The 18,487-nt window shown below is 47.4% G+C and overlaps 28 non-coding genes across 28 annotated transcripts; all 28 read right to left on the bottom strand.

Moving 5' to 3' along the window:
* Positions 1 to 311: 311 nt before the first annotated feature.
* On the bottom strand, positions 312 to 475 carry LOC142722445 (U1 spliceosomal RNA). Its single transcript, XR_012874740.1, has one exon. It is a non-coding gene; the product is annotated as a U1 spliceosomal RNA (small nuclear RNA).
* Positions 476 to 958: 483 nt separating this feature from the next.
* On the bottom strand, positions 959 to 1,122 carry LOC142722443 (U1 spliceosomal RNA). Its single transcript, XR_012874739.1, has one exon. It is a non-coding gene; the product is annotated as a U1 spliceosomal RNA (small nuclear RNA).
* Positions 1,123 to 1,605: 483 nt separating this feature from the next.
* On the bottom strand, positions 1,606 to 1,769 carry LOC142722442 (U1 spliceosomal RNA). Its single transcript, XR_012874738.1, has one exon. It is a non-coding gene; the product is annotated as a U1 spliceosomal RNA (small nuclear RNA).
* A 483-nt stretch (positions 1,770 to 2,252) lies between these two features.
* Positions 2,253 to 2,416, bottom strand: LOC142722441 (U1 spliceosomal RNA). The gene has a single exon (XR_012874737.1). It is a non-coding gene; the product is annotated as a U1 spliceosomal RNA (small nuclear RNA).
* A 593-nt stretch (positions 2,417 to 3,009) lies between these two features.
* Positions 3,010 to 3,173, bottom strand: LOC142722439 (U1 spliceosomal RNA). The gene has a single exon (XR_012874735.1). It is a non-coding gene; the product is annotated as a U1 spliceosomal RNA (small nuclear RNA).
* A 487-nt stretch (positions 3,174 to 3,660) lies between these two features.
* On the bottom strand, positions 3,661 to 3,824 carry LOC142722438 (U1 spliceosomal RNA). The gene has a single exon (XR_012874734.1). It is a non-coding gene; the product is annotated as a U1 spliceosomal RNA (small nuclear RNA).
* Positions 3,825 to 4,307: 483 nt separating this feature from the next.
* Positions 4,308 to 4,471, bottom strand: LOC142722437 (U1 spliceosomal RNA). Its single transcript, XR_012874733.1, has one exon. It is a non-coding gene; the product is annotated as a U1 spliceosomal RNA (small nuclear RNA).
* A 483-nt stretch (positions 4,472 to 4,954) lies between these two features.
* LOC142722436 (U1 spliceosomal RNA) lies at positions 4,955 to 5,118 on the bottom strand. Its single transcript, XR_012874732.1, has one exon. It is a non-coding gene; the product is annotated as a U1 spliceosomal RNA (small nuclear RNA).
* A 483-nt stretch (positions 5,119 to 5,601) lies between these two features.
* Positions 5,602 to 5,765, bottom strand: LOC142722435 (U1 spliceosomal RNA). Its single transcript, XR_012874731.1, has one exon. It is a non-coding gene; the product is annotated as a U1 spliceosomal RNA (small nuclear RNA).
* A 483-nt stretch (positions 5,766 to 6,248) lies between these two features.
* Positions 6,249 to 6,412, bottom strand: LOC142722434 (U1 spliceosomal RNA). Its single transcript, XR_012874730.1, has one exon. It is a non-coding gene; the product is annotated as a U1 spliceosomal RNA (small nuclear RNA).
* A 593-nt stretch (positions 6,413 to 7,005) lies between these two features.
* LOC142722768 (U1 spliceosomal RNA) lies at positions 7,006 to 7,169 on the bottom strand. The gene has a single exon (XR_012875054.1). It is a non-coding gene; the product is annotated as a U1 spliceosomal RNA (small nuclear RNA).
* Positions 7,170 to 7,648: 479 nt separating this feature from the next.
* LOC142722432 (U1 spliceosomal RNA) lies at positions 7,649 to 7,812 on the bottom strand. Its single transcript, XR_012874729.1, has one exon. It is a non-coding gene; the product is annotated as a U1 spliceosomal RNA (small nuclear RNA).
* A 483-nt stretch (positions 7,813 to 8,295) lies between these two features.
* On the bottom strand, positions 8,296 to 8,459 carry LOC142722431 (U1 spliceosomal RNA). The gene has a single exon (XR_012874728.1). It is a non-coding gene; the product is annotated as a U1 spliceosomal RNA (small nuclear RNA).
* Positions 8,460 to 8,934: 475 nt separating this feature from the next.
* On the bottom strand, positions 8,935 to 9,098 carry LOC142722430 (U1 spliceosomal RNA). Its single transcript, XR_012874727.1, has one exon. It is a non-coding gene; the product is annotated as a U1 spliceosomal RNA (small nuclear RNA).
* Positions 9,099 to 9,573: 475 nt separating this feature from the next.
* On the bottom strand, positions 9,574 to 9,737 carry LOC142722429 (U1 spliceosomal RNA). The gene has a single exon (XR_012874726.1). It is a non-coding gene; the product is annotated as a U1 spliceosomal RNA (small nuclear RNA).
* Positions 9,738 to 10,220: 483 nt separating this feature from the next.
* LOC142722807 (U1 spliceosomal RNA) lies at positions 10,221 to 10,384 on the bottom strand. The gene has a single exon (XR_012875094.1). It is a non-coding gene; the product is annotated as a U1 spliceosomal RNA (small nuclear RNA).
* A 475-nt stretch (positions 10,385 to 10,859) lies between these two features.
* On the bottom strand, positions 10,860 to 11,023 carry LOC142722774 (U1 spliceosomal RNA). Its single transcript, XR_012875061.1, has one exon. It is a non-coding gene; the product is annotated as a U1 spliceosomal RNA (small nuclear RNA).
* A 479-nt stretch (positions 11,024 to 11,502) lies between these two features.
* LOC142722427 (U1 spliceosomal RNA) lies at positions 11,503 to 11,666 on the bottom strand. The gene has a single exon (XR_012874724.1). It is a non-coding gene; the product is annotated as a U1 spliceosomal RNA (small nuclear RNA).
* Positions 11,667 to 12,141: 475 nt separating this feature from the next.
* Positions 12,142 to 12,305, bottom strand: LOC142722887 (U1 spliceosomal RNA). Its single transcript, XR_012875172.1, has one exon. It is a non-coding gene; the product is annotated as a U1 spliceosomal RNA (small nuclear RNA).
* A 475-nt stretch (positions 12,306 to 12,780) lies between these two features.
* On the bottom strand, positions 12,781 to 12,944 carry LOC142722426 (U1 spliceosomal RNA). The gene has a single exon (XR_012874723.1). It is a non-coding gene; the product is annotated as a U1 spliceosomal RNA (small nuclear RNA).
* Positions 12,945 to 13,419: 475 nt separating this feature from the next.
* Positions 13,420 to 13,583, bottom strand: LOC142722425 (U1 spliceosomal RNA). Its single transcript, XR_012874722.1, has one exon. It is a non-coding gene; the product is annotated as a U1 spliceosomal RNA (small nuclear RNA).
* Positions 13,584 to 14,066: 483 nt separating this feature from the next.
* Positions 14,067 to 14,230, bottom strand: LOC142722424 (U1 spliceosomal RNA). Its single transcript, XR_012874721.1, has one exon. It is a non-coding gene; the product is annotated as a U1 spliceosomal RNA (small nuclear RNA).
* A 475-nt stretch (positions 14,231 to 14,705) lies between these two features.
* On the bottom strand, positions 14,706 to 14,869 carry LOC142722773 (U1 spliceosomal RNA). The gene has a single exon (XR_012875060.1). It is a non-coding gene; the product is annotated as a U1 spliceosomal RNA (small nuclear RNA).
* A 475-nt stretch (positions 14,870 to 15,344) lies between these two features.
* Positions 15,345 to 15,508, bottom strand: LOC142722423 (U1 spliceosomal RNA). The gene has a single exon (XR_012874720.1). It is a non-coding gene; the product is annotated as a U1 spliceosomal RNA (small nuclear RNA).
* A 475-nt stretch (positions 15,509 to 15,983) lies between these two features.
* On the bottom strand, positions 15,984 to 16,147 carry LOC142722771 (U1 spliceosomal RNA). The gene has a single exon (XR_012875058.1). It is a non-coding gene; the product is annotated as a U1 spliceosomal RNA (small nuclear RNA).
* A 475-nt stretch (positions 16,148 to 16,622) lies between these two features.
* On the bottom strand, positions 16,623 to 16,786 carry LOC142722421 (U1 spliceosomal RNA). The gene has a single exon (XR_012874719.1). It is a non-coding gene; the product is annotated as a U1 spliceosomal RNA (small nuclear RNA).
* Positions 16,787 to 17,273: 487 nt separating this feature from the next.
* On the bottom strand, positions 17,274 to 17,437 carry LOC142722420 (U1 spliceosomal RNA). Its single transcript, XR_012874718.1, has one exon. It is a non-coding gene; the product is annotated as a U1 spliceosomal RNA (small nuclear RNA).
* A 483-nt stretch (positions 17,438 to 17,920) lies between these two features.
* Positions 17,921 to 18,084, bottom strand: LOC142722419 (U1 spliceosomal RNA). The gene has a single exon (XR_012874717.1). It is a non-coding gene; the product is annotated as a U1 spliceosomal RNA (small nuclear RNA).
* Positions 18,085 to 18,487: the final 403 nt, after the last annotated feature.

The following is an 18,487-nucleotide window of genomic DNA, read 5'->3' as shown; positions in this document are numbered from 1 at the left end:
TATACCGTCAACCAGCCCAATCAATCAATCAATCAATATCTTTGAAACAGGCTCAAAGTAGCACAACATAGTACAGCAAAGGCACAGGTCCTACACTTTACGTTACACTCTGCACTAACATTCAGATAAAGCATCACATAGGAAAGCCACAAAACCAAAGGCAGCTGATAAGGGAGAGAGGAGTATCCAATCCTCTTGGCCACCCAGAGGTCAATTGATGGCTGGCTCGCTCGATCGATCGATCTAGCAAGTATCTCTGACTAGTAATAGTCAGCATTGAATAATAAGCACTGTTTTTCACCAGAGTAAATCAGGGGAAAGCGCGAACGCAGTCCCCCACTACCACAAATTATGCAGTCGAGTTTCCCGCATTTGGGGAAATCGCAGGGGTCAGCACACCCGAAGTGCAATGGATGAGCCTCACCCTGGGAGAACCACCTTAGTGATCATGGTATCTCCCCTGCCAGGTAAGTATGAGTTGCATAGCGCCTGCCAGACAGGCTCCCCTCACAAGAGGCCCTACTAAGTCGCTGAGGATTTTTCCTGGTTTTTGGTCCGAAGCAGGCCAAAGATCACCTGTCTGCATCCACCTTTTTGGATTGAAAACAGCTTTGTTAACAATCAGTGGTCAAATCACAAGCATACAGTATACCGTCAACCAGCCCAATCAATCAATCAATCAATATCTTTGAAACAGGCTCAAAGTAGCACAACATAGTACAGCAAAGGCACAGGTCCTACACTTTACGTTACACTCTGCACTAACATTCAGATAAAGCATCACATAGGAAAGCCACAAAACCAAAGGCAGCTGATAAGGGAGAGAGGAGTATCCAATCCTCTTGGCCACCCAGAGGTCAATTGATGGCTGGCTCGCTCGATCGATCGATCTAGCAAGTATCTCTGACTAGTAATAGTCAGCATTGAATAATAAGCACTGTTTTTCACCAGAGTAAATCAGGGGAAAGCGCGAACGCAGTCCCCCACTACCACAAATTATGCAGTCGAGTTTCCCGCATTTGGGGAAATCGCAGGGGTCAGCACACCCGAAGTGCAATGGATGAGCCTCACCCTGGGAGAACCACCTTAGTGATCATGGTATCTCCCCTGCCAGGTAAGTATGAGTTGCATAGCGCCTGCCAGACAGGCTCCCCTCACAAGAGGCCCTACTAAGTCGCTGAGGATTTTTCCTGGTTTTTGGTCCGAAGCAGGCCAAAGATCACCTGTCTGCATCCACCTTTTTGGATTGAAAACAGCTTTGTTAACAATCAGTGGTCAAATCACAAGCATACAGTATACCGTCAACCAGCCCAATCAATCAATCAATCAATATCTTTGAAACAGGCTCAAAGTAGCACAACATAGTACAGCAAAGGCACAGGTCCTACACTTTACGTTACACTCTGCACTAACATTCAGATAAAGCATCACATAGGAAAGCCACAAAACCAAAGGCAGCTGATAAGGGAGAGAGGAGTATCCAATCCTCTTGGCCACCCAGAGGTCAATTGATGGCTGGCTCGCTCGATCGATCGATCTAGCAAGTATCTCTGACTAGTAATAGTCAGCATTGAATAATAAGCACTGTTTTTCACCAGAGTAAATCAGGGGAAAGCGCGAACGCAGTCCCCCACTACCACAAATTATGCAGTCGAGTTTCCCGCATTTGGGGAAATCGCAGGGGTCAGCACACCCGAAGTGCAATGGATGAGCCTCACCCTGGGAGAACCACCTTAGTGATCATGGTATCTCCCCTGCCAGGTAAGTATGAGTTGCATAGCGCCTGCCAGACAGGCTCCCCTCACAAGAGGCCCTACTAAGTCGCTGAGGATTTTTCCTGGTTTTTGGTCCGAAGCAGGCCAAAGATCACCTGTCTGCATCCACCTTTTTGGATTGAAAACAGCTTTGTTAACAATCAGTGGTCAAATCACAAGCATACAGTATACCGTCAACCAGCCCAATCAATCAATCAATCAATATCTTTGAAACAGGCTCAAAGTAGCACAACATAGTACAGCAAAGGCACAGGTCCTACACTTTACGTTACACTCTGCACTAACATTCAGATAAAGCATCACATAGGAAAGCCACAAAACCAAAGGCAGCTGATAAGGGAGAGAGGAGTATCCAATCCTCTTGGCCACCCAGAGGTCAATTGATGGCTGGCTCGCTCGATCGATCGATCTAGCAAGTATCTCTGACTAGTAATAGTCAGCATTGAATAATAAGCACTGTTTTTCACCAGAGTAAATCAGGGGAAAGCGCGAACGCAGTCCCCCACTACCACAAATTATGCAGTCGAGTTTCCCGCATTTGGGGAAATCGCAGGGGTCAGCACACCCGAAGTGCAATGGATGAGCCTCACCCTGGGAGAACCACCTTAGTGATCATGGTATCTCCCCTGCCAGGTAAGTATGAGTTGCATAGCGCCTGCCAGACAGGCTCCCCTCACAAGAGGCCCTACTAAGTCGCTGAGGATTTTTCCTGGTTTTTGGTCCGAAGCAGGCCAAAGATCACCTGTCTGCATCCAACTGCGCCAAAAAACGGATGCACCTCATTGTACGGAGCCGGGGGTGTGCAGGCACCCCAAATTCCATAAGACACAGGCTCAAGTCTAAGCACTTCCAAGATGCACAGCAACCAGGGTATTAGCATATGGGGCGGCGGCTTCTGGTCAGAGCATTGCCGTGCCGATGAAGCATTCCCCACAGTTGCATGCCGTCACCTGTGAGACAGAGAGGAAGGATAGGTTAGGTTAGGGAAAGGCTCGCCATGCCCTGACTTCTTGAAGCCCAGCAGAAAAAGAATCTTCACTGATCACACTGTTGTTCATCCACGAGGGGGAGACAAAGGCTGCGTATACAGCTAAATATAAAGAGATAATATACCACATTTTGGATTGAAAAACAGCTTTGTTGACAATCGGTGGTTAAATCACAAGCATACAAGTACCTCTGACTAGTAACAGTCAGCATTGAATAATAAGCACTGTTTTTCACCAGAGTAAATCAGGGGAAAGCGCGAACGCAGTCCCCCACTACCACAAATTATGCAGTCGAGTTTCCCGCATTTGGGGAAATCGCAGGGGTCAGCACACCCGAAGTGCAATGGATGAGCCTCACCCTGGGAGAACCACCTTAGTGATCATGGTATCTCCCCTGCCAGGTAAGTATGAGTTGCATAGCGCCTGCCAGACAGGCTCCCCTCACAAGAGGCCCTACTAAGTCGCTGAGGATTTTTCCTGGTTTTTGGTCCGAAGCAGGCCAAAGATCACCTGTCTGCATCCACCTTTTTGGATTGAAAACAGCTTTGTTAACAATCAGTGGTCAAATCACAAGCATACAGTATACCGTCAACCAGCCCAATCAATCAATCAATCAATATCTTTGAAACAGGCTCAAAGTAGCACAACATAGTACAGCAAAGGCACAGGTCCTACACTTTACGTTACACTCTGCACTAACATTCAGATAAAGCATCACATAGGAAAGCCACAAAACCAAAGGCAGCTGATAAGGGAGAGAGGAGTATCCAATCCTCTTGGCCACCCAGAGGTCAATTGATGGCTGGCTCGCTCGATCGATCGATCGATCTAGCAAGTATCTCTGACTAGTAATAGTCAGCATTGAATAATAAGCACTGTTTTTCACCAGAGTAAATCAGGGGAAAGCGCGAACGCAGTCCCCCACTACCACAAATTATGCAGTCGAGTTTCCCGCATTTGGGGAAATCGCAGGGGTCAGCACACCCGAAGTGCAATGGATGAGCCTCACCCTGGGAGAACCACCTTAGTGATCATGGTATCTCCCCTGCCAGGTAAGTATGAGTTGCATAGCGCCTGCCAGACAGGCTCCCCTCACAAGAGGCCCTACTAAGTCGCTGAGGATTTTTCCTGGTTTTTGGTCCGAAGCAGGCCAAAGATCACCTGTCTGCATCCACCTTTTTGGATTGAAAACAGCTTTGTTAACAATCAGTGGTCAAATCACAAGCATACAGTATACCGTCAACCAGCCCAATCAATCAATCAATCAATATCTTTGAAACAGGCTCAAAGTAGCACAACATAGTACAGCAAAGGCACAGGTCCTACACTTTACGTTACACTCTGCACTAACATTCAGATAAAGCATCACATAGGAAAGCCACAAAACCAAAGGCAGCTGATAAGGGAGAGAGGAGTATCCAATCCTCTTGGCCACCCAGAGGTCAATTGATGGCTGGCTCGCTCGATCGATCGATCTAGCAAGTATCTCTGACTAGTAATAGTCAGCATTGAATAATAAGCACTGTTTTTCACCAGAGTAAATCAGGGGAAAGCGCGAACGCAGTCCCCCACTACCACAAATTATGCAGTCGAGTTTCCCGCATTTGGGGAAATCGCAGGGGTCAGCACACCCGAAGTGCAATGGATGAGCCTCACCCTGGGAGAACCACCTTAGTGATCATGGTATCTCCCCTGCCAGGTAAGTATGAGTTGCATAGCGCCTGCCAGACAGGCTCCCCTCACAAGAGGCCCTACTAAGTCGCTGAGGATTTTTCCTGGTTTTTGGTCCGAAGCAGGCCAAAGATCACCTGTCTGCATCCACCTTTTTGGATTGAAAACAGCTTTGTTAACAATCAGTGGTCAAATCACAAGCATACAGTATACCGTCAACCAGCCCAATCAATCAATCAATCAATATCTTTGAAACAGGCTCAAAGTAGCACAACATAGTACAGCAAAGGCACAGGTCCTACACTTTACGTTACACTCTGCACTAACATTCAGATAAAGCATCACATAGGAAAGCCACAAAACCAAAGGCAGCTGATAAGGGAGAGAGGAGTATCCAATCCTCTTGGCCACCCAGAGGTCAATTGATGGCTGGCTCGCTCGATCGATCGATCTAGCAAGTATCTCTGACTAGTAATAGTCAGCATTGAATAATAAGCACTGTTTTTCACCAGAGTAAATCAGGGGAAAGCGCGAACGCAGTCCCCCACTACCACAAATTATGCAGTCGAGTTTCCCGCATTTGGGGAAATCGCAGGGGTCAGCACACCCGAAGTGCAATGGATGAGCCTCACCCTGGGAGAACCACCTTAGTGATCATGGTATCTCCCCTGCCAGGTAAGTATGAGTTGCATAGCGCCTGCCAGACAGGCTCCCCTCACAAGAGGCCCTACTAAGTCGCTGAGGATTTTTCCTGGTTTTTGGTCCGAAGCAGGCCAAAGATCACCTGTCTGCATCCACCTTTTTGGATTGAAAACAGCTTTGTTAACAATCAGTGGTCAAATCACAAGCATACAGTATACCGTCAACCAGCCCAATCAATCAATCAATCAATATCTTTGAAACAGGCTCAAAGTAGCACAACATAGTACAGCAAAGGCACAGGTCCTACACTTTACGTTACACTCTGCACTAACATTCAGATAAAGCATCACATAGGAAAGCCACAAAACCAAAGGCAGCTGATAAGGGAGAGAGGAGTATCCAATCCTCTTGGCCACCCAGAGGTCAATTGATGGCTGGCTCGCTCGATCGATCGATCTAGCAAGTATCTCTGACTAGTAATAGTCAGCATTGAATAATAAGCACTGTTTTTCACCAGAGTAAATCAGGGGAAAGCGCGAACGCAGTCCCCCACTACCACAAATTATGCAGTCGAGTTTCCCGCATTTGGGGAAATCGCAGGGGTCAGCACACCCGAAGTGCAATGGATGAGCCTCACCCTGGGAGAACCACCTTAGTGATCATGGTATCTCCCCTGCCAGGTAAGTATGAGTTGCATAGCGCCTGCCAGACAGGCTCCCCTCACAAGAGGCCCTACTAAGTCGCTGAGGATTTTTCCTGGTTTTTGGTCCGAAGCAGGCCAAAGATCACCTGTCTGCATCCACCTTTTTGGATTGAAAACAGCTTTGTTAACAATCAGTGGTCAAATCACAAGCATACAGTATACCGTCAACCAGCCCAATCAATCAATCAATCAATCAATATCTTTGAAACAGGCTCAAAGTAGCACAACATAGTACAGCAAAGGCACAGGTCCTACACTTTACGTTACACTCTGCACTAACATTCAGATAAAGCATCACATAGGAAAGCCACAAAACCAAAGGCAGCTGATAAGGGAGAGAGGAGTATCCAATCCTCTTGGCCACCCAGAGGTCAATTGATGGCTGGCTCGATCGATCGATCTAGCAAGTATCTCTGACTAGTAATAGTCAGCATTGAATAATAAGCACTGTTTTTCACCAGAGCAAATCAGGGGAAAGCGCGAACGCAGTCCCCCACTACCACAAATTATGCAGTCGAGTTTCCCGCATTTGGGGAAATCGCAGGGGTCAGCACACCCGAAGTGCAATGGATGAGCCTCACCCTGGGAGAACCACCTTAGTGATCATGGTATCTCCCCTGCCAGGTAAGTATGAGTTGCATAGCGCCTGCCAGACAGGCTCCCCTCACAAGAGGCCCTACTAAGTCGCTGAGGATTTTTCCTGGTTTTTGGTCCGAAGCAGGCCAAAGATCACCTGTCTGCATCCAACTGCGCCAAAAAACGGATGCACCTCATTGTACGGAGCCGGGGGTGTGCAGGCACCCCAAATTCCATAAGACACAGGCTCAAGTCTAAGCACTTCCAAGATGCACAGCAACCAGGGTATTAGCATATGGGGCGGCGGCTTCTGGTCAGAGCATTGCCGTGCCGATGAAGCATTCCCCACAGTTGCATGCCGTCACCTGTGAGACAGAGAGGAAGGATAGGTTAGGTTAGGGAAAGGCTCGCCATGCCCTGACTTCTTGAAGCCCAGCAGAAAAAGAATCTTCACTGATCACACTGTTGTTCATCCACGAGGGGGAGACAAAGGCTGCGTATACAGCTAAATATAAAGAGATAATATACCACATTTTGGATTGAAAAACAGCTTTGTTGACAATCGGTGGTTAAATCACAAGCATACAAGTACCTCTGACTAGTAACAGTCAGCATTGAATAATAAGCACTGTTTTTCACCAGAGTAAATCAGGGGAAAGCGCGAACGCAGTCCCCCACTACCACAAATTATGCAGTCGAGTTTACCGCATTTGGGGAAATCGCAGGGGTCAGCACACCCGAAGTGCAATGGATGAGCCTCACCCTGGGAGAACCACCTTAGTGATCATGGTATCTCCCCTGCCAGGTAAGTATGAGTTGCATAGCGCCTGCCAGACAGGCTCCCCTCACAAGAGGCCCTACTAAGTCGCTGAGGATTTTTCCTGGTTTTTGGTCCGAAGCAGGCCAAAGATCACCTGTCTGCATCCACCTTTTTGGATTGAAAACAGCTTTGTTAACAATCAGTGGTCAAATCACAAGCATACAGTATACCGTCAACCAGCCCAATCAATCAATATCTTTGAAACAGGCTCAAAGTAGCACAACATAGTACAGCAAAGGCACAGGTCCTACACTTTACGTTACACTCTGCACTAACATTCAGATAAAGCATCACATAGGAAAGCCACAAAACCAAAGGCAGCTGATAAGGGAGAGAGGAGTATCCAATCCTCTTGGCCACCCAGAGGTCAATTGATGGCTGGCTCGCTCGATCGATCGATCGATCTAGCAAGTATCTCTGACTAGTAATAGTCAGCATTGAATAATAAGCACTGTTTTTCACCAGAGTAAATCAGGGGAAAGCGCGAACGCAGTCCCCCACTACCACAAATTATGCAGTCGAGTTTCCCGCATTTGGGGAAATCGCAGGGGTCAGCACACCCGAAGTGCAATGGATGAGCCTCACCCTGGGAGAACCACCTTAGTGATCATGGTATCTCCCCTGCCAGGTAAGTATGAGTTGCATAGCGCCTGCCAGACAGGCTCCCCTCACAAGAGGCCCTACTAAGTCGCTGAGGATTTTTCCTGGTTTTTGGTCCGAAGCAGGCCAAAGATCACCTGTCTGCATCCACCTTTTTGGATTGAAAACAGCTTTGTTAACAATCAGTGGTCAAATCACAAGCATACAGTATACCGTCAACCAGCCCAATCAATCAATCAATCAATATCTTTGAAACAGGCTCAAAGTAGCACAACATAGTACAGCAAAGGCACAGGTCCTACACTTTACGTTACACTCTGCACTAACATTCAGATAAAGCATCACATAGGAAAGCCACAAAACCAAAGGCAGCTGATAAGGGAGAGAGGAGTATCCAATCCTCTTGGCCACCCAGAGGTCAATTGATGGCTGGCTCGCTCGATCGATCGATCTAGCAAGTATCTCTGACTAGTAATAGTCAGCATTGAATAATAAGCACTGTTTTTCACCAGAGTAAATCAGGGGAAAGCGCGAACGCAGTCCCCCACTACCACAAATTATGCAGTCGAGTTTCCCGCATTTGGGGAAATCGCAGGGGTCAGCACACCCGAAGTGCAATGGATGAGCCTCACCCTGGGAGAACCACCTTAGTGATCATGGTATCTCCCCTGCCAGGTAAGTATGAGTTGCATAGCGCCTGCCAGACAGGCTCCCCTCACAAGAGGCCCTACTAAGTCGCTGAGGATTTTTCCTGGTTTTTGGTCCGAAGCAGGCCAAAGATCACCTGTCTGCATCCACCTTTTTGGATTGAAAGCAGCTTTGTTAACAATCAGTGGTCAAATCACAAGCATACAGTATACCGTCAACCAGCCCAATCAATCAATATCTTTGACACAGGCTCAAAGTAGCACAACATAGTACAGCAAAGGCACAGGTCCTACACTTTACGTTACACTCTGCACTAACATTGAGATAAAGCATCACATAGGAAAGCCACAAAACCAAAGGCAGCTGATAAGGGAGAGAGGAGTATCCAATCCTCTTGGCCACCCAGAGGTCAATTGATGGCTGGCTCGCTCGATCGATCGATCTAGCAAGTATCTCTGACTAGTAATAGTCAGCATTGAATAATAAGCACTGTTTTTCACCAGAGTAAATCAGGGGAAAGCGCGAACGCAGTCCCCCACTACCACAAATTATGCAGTCGAGTTTCCCGCATTTGGGGAAATCGCAGGGGTCAGCACACCCGAAGTGCAATGGATGAGCCTCACCCTGGGAGAACCACCTTAGTGATCATGGTATCTCCCCTGCCAGGTAAGTATGAGTTGCATAGCGCCTGCCAGACAGGCTCCCCTCACAAGAGGCCCTACTAAGTCGCTGAGGATTTTTCCTGGTTTTTGGTCCGAAGCAGGCCAAAGATCACCTGTCTGCATCCACCTTTTTGGATTGAAAGCAGCTTTGTTAACAATCAGTGGTCAAATCACAAGCATACAGTATACCGTCAACCAGCCCAATCAATCAATATCTTTGACACAGGCTCAAAGTAGCACAACATAGTACAGCAAAGGCACAGGTCCTACACTTTACGTTACACTCTGCACTAACATTGAGATAAAGCATCACATAGGAAAGCCACAAAACCAAAGGCAGCTGATAAGGGAGAGAGGAGTATCCAATCCTCTTGGCCACCCAGAGGTCAATTGATGGCTGGCTCGCTCGATCGATCGATCTAGCAAGTATCTCTGACTAGTAATAGTCAGCATTGAATAATAAGCACTGTTTTTCACCAGAGTAAATCAGGGGAAAGCGCGAACGCAGTCCCCCACTACCACAAATTATGCAGTCGAGTTTCCCGCATTTGGGGAAATCGCAGGGGTCAGCACACCCGAAGTGCAATGGATGAGCCTCACCCTGGGAGAACCACCTTAGTGATCATGGTATCTCCCCTGCCAGGTAAGTATGAGTTGCATAGCGCCTGCCAGACAGGCTCCCCTCACAAGAGGCCCTACTAAGTCGCTGAGGATTTTTCCTGGTTTTTGGTCCGAAGCAGGCCAAAGATCACCTGTCTGCATCCACCTTTTTGGATTGAAAACAGCTTTGTTAACAATCAGTGGTCAAATCACAAGCATACAGTATACCGTCAACCAGCCCAATCAATCAATCAATCAATATCTTTGAAACAGGCTCAAAGTAGCACAACATAGTACAGCAAAGGCACAGGTCCTACACTTTACGTTACACTCTGCACTAACATTCAGATAAAGCATCACATAGGAAAGCCACAAAACCAAAGGCAGCTGATAAGGGAGAGAGGAGTATCCAATCCTCTTGGCCACCCAGAGGTCAATTGATGGCTGGCTCGCTCGATCGATCGATCTAGCAAGTATCTCTGACTAGTAATAGTCAGCATTGAATAATAAGCACTGTTTTTCACCAGAGTAAATCAGGGGAAAGCGCAAACGCAGTCCCCCACTACCACAAATTATGCAGTCGAGTTTCCCGCATTTGGGGAAATCGCAGGGGTCAGCACACCCGAAGTGCAATGGATGAGCCTCACCCTGGGAGAACCACCTTAGTGATCATGGTATCTCCCCTGCCAGGTAAGTATGAGTTGCATAGCGCCTGCCAGACAGGCTCCCCTCACAAGAGGCCCTACTAAGTCGCTGAGGATTTTTCCTGGTTTTTGGTCCGAAGCAGGCCAAAGATCACCTGTCTGCATCCACCTTTTTGGATTGAAAACAGCTTTGTTAACAATCAGTGGTCAAATCACAAGCATACAGTATACCGTCAACCAGCCCAATCAATCAATCAATCAATATCTTTGAAACAGGCTCAAAGTAGCACAACATAGTACAGCAAAGGCACAGGTCCTACACTTTACGTTACACTCTGCACTAACATTCAGATAAAGCATCACATAGGAAAGCCACAAAACCAAAGGCAGCTGATAAGGGAGAGAGGAGTATCCAATCCTCTTGGCCACCCAGAGGTCAATTGATGGCTGGCTCGCTCGATCTAGCAAGTATCTCTGACTAGTAATAGTCAGCATTGAATAATAAGCACTGTTTTTCACCAGAGTAAATCAGGGGAAAGCGCAAACGCAGTCCCCCACTACCACAAATTATGCAGTCGAGTTTCCCGCATTTGGGGAAATCGCAGGGGTCAGCACACCCGAAGTGCAATGGATGAGCCTCACCCTGGGAGAACCACCTTAATGATCATGGTATCTCCCCTGCCAGGTAAGTATGAGTTGCATAGCGCCTGCCAGACAGGCTCCCCTCACAAGAGGCCCTACTAAGTCGCTGAGGATTTTTCCTGGTTTTTGGTCCGAAGCAGGCCAAAGATCACCTGTCTGCATCCACCTTTTTGGATTGAAAGCAGCTTTGTTAACAATCAGTGGTCAAATCACAAGCATACAGTATACCGTCAACCAGCCCAATCAATCAATATCTTTGACACAGGCTCAAAGTAGCACAACATAGTACAGCAAAGGCACAGGTCCTACACTTTACGTTACACTCTGCACTAACATTGAGATAAAGCATCACATAGGAAAGCCACAAAACCAAAGGCAGCTGATAAGGGAGAGAGGAGTATCCAATCCTCTTGGCCACCCAGAGGTCAATTGATGGCTGGCTCGCTCGATCGATCGATCGATCTAGCAAGTATCTCTGACTAGTAATAGTCAGCATTGAATAATAAGCACTGTTTTTCACCAGAGTAAATCAGGGGAAAGCGCGAACGCAGTCCCCCACTACCACAAATTATGCAGTCGAGTTTCCCGCATTTGGGGAAATCGCAGGGGTCAGCACACCCGAAGTGCAATGGATGAGCCTCACCCTGGGAGAACCACCTTAGTGATCATGGTATCTCCCCTGCCAGGTAAGTATGAGTTGCATAGCGCCTGCCAGACAGGCTCCCCTCACAAGAGGCCCTACTAAGTCGCTGAGGATTTTTCCTGGTTTTTGGTCCGAAGCAGGCCAAAGATCACCTGTCTGCATCCACCTTTTTGGATTGAAAACAGCTTTGTTAACAATCAGTGGTCAAATCACAAGCATACAGTATACCGTCAACCAGCCCAATCAATCAATCAATCAATATCTTTGAAACAGGCTCAAAGTAGCACAACATAGTACAGCAAAGGCACAGGTCCTACACTTTACGTTACACTCTGCACTAACATTGAGATAAAGCATCACATAGGAAAGCCACAAAACCAAAGGCAGCTGATAAGGGAGAGAGGAGTATCCAATCCTCTTGGCCACCCAGAGGTCAATTGATGGCTGGCTCGCTCGATCTAGCAAGTATCTCTGACTAGTAATAGTCAGCATTGAATAATAAGCACTGTTTTTCACCAGAGTAAATCAGGGGAAAGCACAAACGCAGTCCCCCACTACCACAAATTATGCAGTCGAGTTTCCCGCATTTGGGGAAATCGCAGGGGTCAGCACACCCGAAGTGCAATGGATGAGCCTCACCCTGGGAGAACCACCTTAATGATCATGGTATCTCCCCTGCCAGGTAAGTATGAGTTGCATAGCGCCTGCCAGACAGGCTCCCCTCACAAGAGGCCCTACTAAGTCGCTGAGGATTTTTCCTGGTTTTTGGTCCGAAGCAGGCCAAAGATCACCTGTCTGCATCCACCTTTTTGGATTGAAAGCAGCTTTGTTAACAATCAGTGGTCAAATCACAAGCATACAGTATACCGTCAACCAGCCCAATCAATCAATATCTTTGACACAGGCTCAAAGTAGCACAACATAGTACAGCAAAGGCACAGGTCCTACACTTTACGTTACACTCTGCACTAACATTGAGATAAAGCATCACATAGGAAAGCCACAAAACCAAAGGCAGCTGATAAGGGAGAGAGGAGTATCCAATCCTCTTGGCCACCCAGAGGTCAATTGATGGCTGGCTCGCTCGATCGATCGATCTAGCAAGTATCTCTGACTAGTAATAGTCAGCATTGAATAATAAGCACTGTTTTTCACCAGAGTAAATCAGGGGAAAGCGCGAACGCAGTCCCCCACTACCACAAATTATGCAGTCGAGTTTCCCGCATTTGGGGAAATCGCAGGGGTCAGCACACCCGAAGTGCAATGGATGAGCCTCACCCTGGGAGAACCACCTTAGTGATCATGGTATCTCCCCTGCCAGGTAAGTATGAGTTGCATAGCGCCTGCCAGACAGGCTCCCCTCACAAGAGGCCCTACTAAGTCGCTGAGGATTTTTCCTGGTTTTTGGTCCGAAGCAGGCCAAAGATCACCTGTCTGCATCCACCTTTTTGGATTGAAAGCAGCTTTGTTAACAATCAGTGGTCAAATCACAAGCATACAGTATACCGTCAACCAGCCCAATCAATCAATATCTTTGACACAGGCTCAAAGTAGCACAACATAGTACAGCAAAGGCACAGGTCCTACACTTTACGTTACACTCTGCACTAACATTGAGATAAAGCATCACATAGGAAAGCCACAAAACCAAAGGCAGCTGATAAGGGAGAGAGGAGTATCCAATCCTCTTGGCCACCCAGAGGTCAATTGATGGCTGGCTCGCTCGATCGATCGATCTAGCAAGTATCTCTGACTAGTAATAGTCAGCATTGAATAATAAGCACTGTTTTTCACCAGAGTAAATCAGGGGAAAGCGCGAACGCAGTCCCCCACTACCACAAATTATGCAGTCGAGTTTCCCGCATTTGGGGAAATCGCAGGGGTCAGCACACCCGAAGTGCAATGGATGAGCCTCACCCTGGGAGAACCACCTTAGTGATCATGGTATCTCCCCTGCCAGGTAAGTATGAGTTGCATAGCGCCTGCCAGACAGGCTCCCCTCACAAGAGGCCCTACTAAGTCGCTGAGGATTTTTCCTGGTTTTTGGTCCGAAGCAGGCCAAAGATCACCTGTCTGCATCCACCTTTTTGGATTGAAAACAGCTTTGTTAACAATCAGTGGTCAAATCACAAGCATACAGTATACCGTCAACCAGCCCAATCAATCAATCAATCAATATCTTTGAAACAGGCTCAAAGTAGCACAACATAGTACAGCAAAGGCACAGGTCCTACACTTTACGTTACACTCTGCACTAACATTCAGATAAAGCATCACATAGGAAAGCCACAAAACCAAAGGCAGCTGATAAGGGAGAGAGGAGTATCCAATCCTCTTGGCCACCCAGAGGTCAATTGATGGCTGGCTCGCTCGATCGATCGATCTAGCAAGTATCTCTGACTAGTAATAGTCAGCATTGAATAATAAGCACTGTTTTTCACCAGAGTAAATCAGGGGAAAGCGCGAACGCAGTCCCCCACTACCACAAATTATGCAGTCGAGTTTCCCGCATTTGGGGAAATCGCAGGGGTCAGCACACCCGAAGTGCAATGGATGAGCCTCACCCTGGGAGAACCACCTTAGTGATCATGGTATCTCCCCTGCCAGGTAAGTATGAGTTGCATAGCGCCTGCCAGACAGGCTCCCCTCACAAGAGGCCCTACTAAGTCGCTGAGGATTTTTCCTGGTTTTTGGTCCGAAGCAGGCCAAAGATCACCTGTCTGCATCCACCTTTTTGGATTGAAAACAGCTTTGTTAACAATCAGTGGTCAAATCACAAGCATACAGTATACCGTCAACCAGCCCAATCAATCAATCAATCAATATCTTTGAAACAGGCTCAAAGTAGCACAACATAGTACAGCAAAGGCACAGGTCCTACACTTTACGTTACACTCTGCACTAACATTCAGATAAAGCATCACATAGGAAAGCCACAAAACCAAAGGCAGCTGATAAGGGAGAGAGGAGTATCCAATCCTCTTGGCCACCCAGAGGTCAATTGATGGCTGGCTCGCTCGATCTAGCAAGTATCTCTGACTAGTAATAGTCAGCATTGAATAATAAGCACTGTTTTTCACCAGAGTAAATCAGGGGAAAGCGCAAACGCAGTCCCCCACTACCACAAATTATGCAGTCGAGTTTCCCGCATTTGGGGAAATCGCAGGGGTCAGCACACCCGAAGTGCAATGGATGAGCCTCACCCTGGGAGAACCACCTTAATGATCATGGTATCTCCCCTGCCAGGTAAGTATGAGTTGCATAGCGCCTGCCAGACAGGCTCCCCTCACAAGAGGCCCTACTAAGTCGCTGAGGATTTTTCCTGGTTTTTGGTCCGAAGCAGGCCAAAGATCACCTGTCTGCATCCACCTTTTTGGATTGAAAGCAGCTTTGTTAACAATCAGTGGTCAAATCACAAGCATACAGTATACCGTCAACCAGCCCAATCAATCAATATCTTTGACACAGGCTCAAAGTAGCACAACATAGTACAGCAAAGGCACAGGTCCTACACTTTACGTTACACTCTGCACTAACATTGAGATAAAGCATCACATAGGAAAGCCACAAAACCAAAGGCAGCTGATAAGGGAGAGAGGAGTATCCAATCCTCTTGGCCACCCAGAGGTCAATTGATGGCTGGCTCGCTCGATCGATCGATCTAGCAAGTATCTCTGACTAGTAATAGTCAGCATTGAATAATAAGCACTGTTTTTCACCAGAGTAAATCAGGGGAAAGCGCGAACGCAGTCCCCCACTACCACAAATTATGCAGTCGAGTTTCCCGCATTTGGGGAAATCGCAGGGGTCAGCACACCCGAAGTGCAATGGATGAGCCTCACCCTGGGAGAACCACCTTAGTGATCATGGTATCTCCCCTGCCAGGTAAGTATGAGTTGCATAGCGCCTGCCAGACAGGCTCCCCTCACAAGAGGCCCTACTAAGTCGCTGAGGATTTTTCCTGGTTTTTGGTCCGAAGCAGGCCAAAGATCACCTGTCTGCATCCACCTTTTTGGATTGAAAACAGCTTTGTTAACAATCAGTGGTCAAATCACAAGCATACAGTATACCGTCAACCAGCCCAATCAATCAATCAATCAATATCTTTGAAACAGGCTCAAAGTAGCACAACATAGTACAGCAAAGGCACAGGTCCTACACTTTACGTTACACTCTGCACTAACATTGAGATAAAGCATCACATAGGAAAGCCACAAAACCAAAGGCAGCTGATAAGGGAGAGAGGAGTATCCAATCCTCTTGGCCACCCAGAGGTCAATTGATGGCTGGCTCGCTCGATCTAGCAAGTATCTCTGACTAGTAATAGTCAGCATTGAATAATAAGCACTGTTTTTCACCAGAGTAAATCAGGGGAAAGCGCAAACGCAGTCCCCCACTACCACAAATTATGCAGTCGAGTTTCCCGCATTTGGGGAAATCGCAGGGGTCAGCACACCCGAAGTGCAATGGATGAGCCTCACCCTGGGAGAACCACCTTAATGATCATGGTATCTCCCCTGCCAGGTAAGTATGAGTTGCATAGCGCCTGCCAGACAGGCTCCCCTCACAAGAGGCCCTACTAAGTCGCTGAGGATTTTTCCTGGTTTTTGGTCCGAAGCAGGCCAAAGATCACCTGTCTGCATCCACCTTTTTGGATTGAAAGCAGCTTTGTTAACAATCAGTGGTCAAATCACAAGCATACAGTATACCGTCAACCAGCCCAATCAATCAATATCTTTGACACAGGCTCAAAGTAGCACAACATAGTACAGCAAAGGCACAGGTCCTACACTTTACGTTACACTCTGCACTAACATTGAGATAAAGCATCACATAGGAAAGCCACAAAACCAAAGGCAGCTGATAAGGGAGAGAGGAGTATCCAATCCTCTTGGCCACCCAGAGGTCAATTGATGGCTGGCTCGCTCGATCGATCGATCTAGCAAGTATCTCTGACTAGTAATAGTCAGCATTGAATAATAAGCACTGTTTTTCACCAGAGTAAATCAGGGGAAAGCGCGAACGCAGTCCCCCACTACCACAAATTATGCAGTCGAGTTTCCCGCATTTGGGGAAATCGCAGGGGTCAGCACACCCGAAGTGCAATGGATGAGCCTCACCCTGGGAGAACCACCTTAGTGATCATGGTATCTCCCCTGCCAGGTAAGTATGAGTTGCATAGCGCCTGCCAGACAGGCTCCCCTCACAAGAGGCCCTACTAAGTCGCTGAGGATTTTTCCTGGTTTTTGGTCCGAAGCAGGCCAAAGATCACCTGTCTGCATCCACCTTTTTGGATTGAAAACAGCTTTGTTAACAATCAGTGGTCAAATCACAAGCATACAGTATACCGTCAACCAGCCCAATCAATCAATCAATCAATATCTTTGAAACAGGCTCAAAGTAGCACAACATAGTACAGCAAAGGCACAGGTCCTACACTTTACGTTACACTCTGCACTAACATTCAGATAAAGCATCACATAGGAAAGCCACAAAACCAAAGGCAGCTGATAAGGGAGAGAGGAGTATCCAATCCTCTTGGCCACCCAGAGGTCAATTGATGGCTGGCTCGCTCGATCGATCGATCGATCTAGCAAGTATCTCTGACTAGTAATAGTCAGCATTGAATAATAAGCACTGTTTTTCACCAGAGTAAATCAGGGGAAAGCGCGAACGCAGTCCCCCACTACCACAAATTATGCAGTCGAGTTTCCCGCATTTGGGGAAATCGCAGGGGTCAGCACACCCGAAGTGCAATGGATGAGCCTCACCCTGGGAGAACCACCTTAGTGATCATGGTATCTCCCCTGCCAGGTAAGTATGAGTTGCATAGCGCCTGCCAGACAGGCTCCCCTCACAAGAGGCCCTACTAAGTCGCTGAGGATTTTTCCTGGTTTTTGGTCCGAAGCAGGCCAAAGATCACCTGTCTGCATCCACCTTTTTGGATTGAAAACAGCTTTGTTAACAATCAGTGGTCAAATCACAAGCATACAGTATACCGTCAACCAGCCCAATCAATCAATCAATCAATATCTTTGAAACAGGCTCAAAGTAGCACAACATAGTACAGCAAAGGCACAGGTCCTACACTTTACGTTACACTCTGCACTAACATTCAGATAAAGCATCACATAGGAAAGCCACAAAACCAAAGGCAGCTGATAAGGGAGAGAGGAGTATCCAATCCTCTTGGCCACCCAGAGGTCAATTGATGGCTGGCTCGCTCGATCGATCGATCTAGCAAGTATCTCTGACTAGTAATAGTCAGCATTGAATAATAAGCACTGTTTTTCACCAGAGTAAATCAGGGGAAAGCGCGAACGCAGTCCCCCACTACCACAAATTATGCAGTCGAGTTTCCCGCATTTGGGGAAATCGCAGGGGTCAGCACACCCGAAGTGCAATGGATGAGCCTCACCCTGGGAGAACCACCTTAGTGATCATGGTATCTCCCCTGCCAGGTAAGTATGAGTTGCATAGCGCCTGCCAGACAGGCTCCCCTCACAAGAGGCCCTACTAAGTCGCTGAGGATTTTTCCTGGTTTTTGGTCCGAAGCAGGCCAAAGATCACCTGTCTGCATCCACCTTTTTGGATTGAAAACAGCTTTGTTAACAATCAGTGGTCAAATCACAAGCATACAGTATACCGTCAACCAGCCCAATCAATCAATCAATCAATATCTTTGAAACAGGCTCAAAGTAGCACAACATAGTACAGCAAAGGCACAGGTCCTACACTTTACGTTACACTCTGCACTAACATTCAGATAAAGCATCACATAGGAAAGCCACAAAACCAAAGGCAGCTGATAAGGGAGAGAGGAGTATCCAATCCTCTTGGCCACCCAGAGGTCAATTGATGGCTGGCTCGCT

The sequence above is a fragment of the Rhinoderma darwinii genome, unplaced genomic scaffold (assembly GCF_050947455.1).
Source record: "Rhinoderma darwinii isolate aRhiDar2 unplaced genomic scaffold, aRhiDar2.hap1 Scaffold_536, whole genome shotgun sequence".
Taxonomy (NCBI): domain Eukaryota; kingdom Metazoa; phylum Chordata; class Amphibia; order Anura; family Rhinodermatidae; genus Rhinoderma; species Rhinoderma darwinii.
The sequence above is the reverse complement of the archived record's forward strand: the minus strand, read 5'-3'. Positions and strand labels throughout refer to the sequence as shown.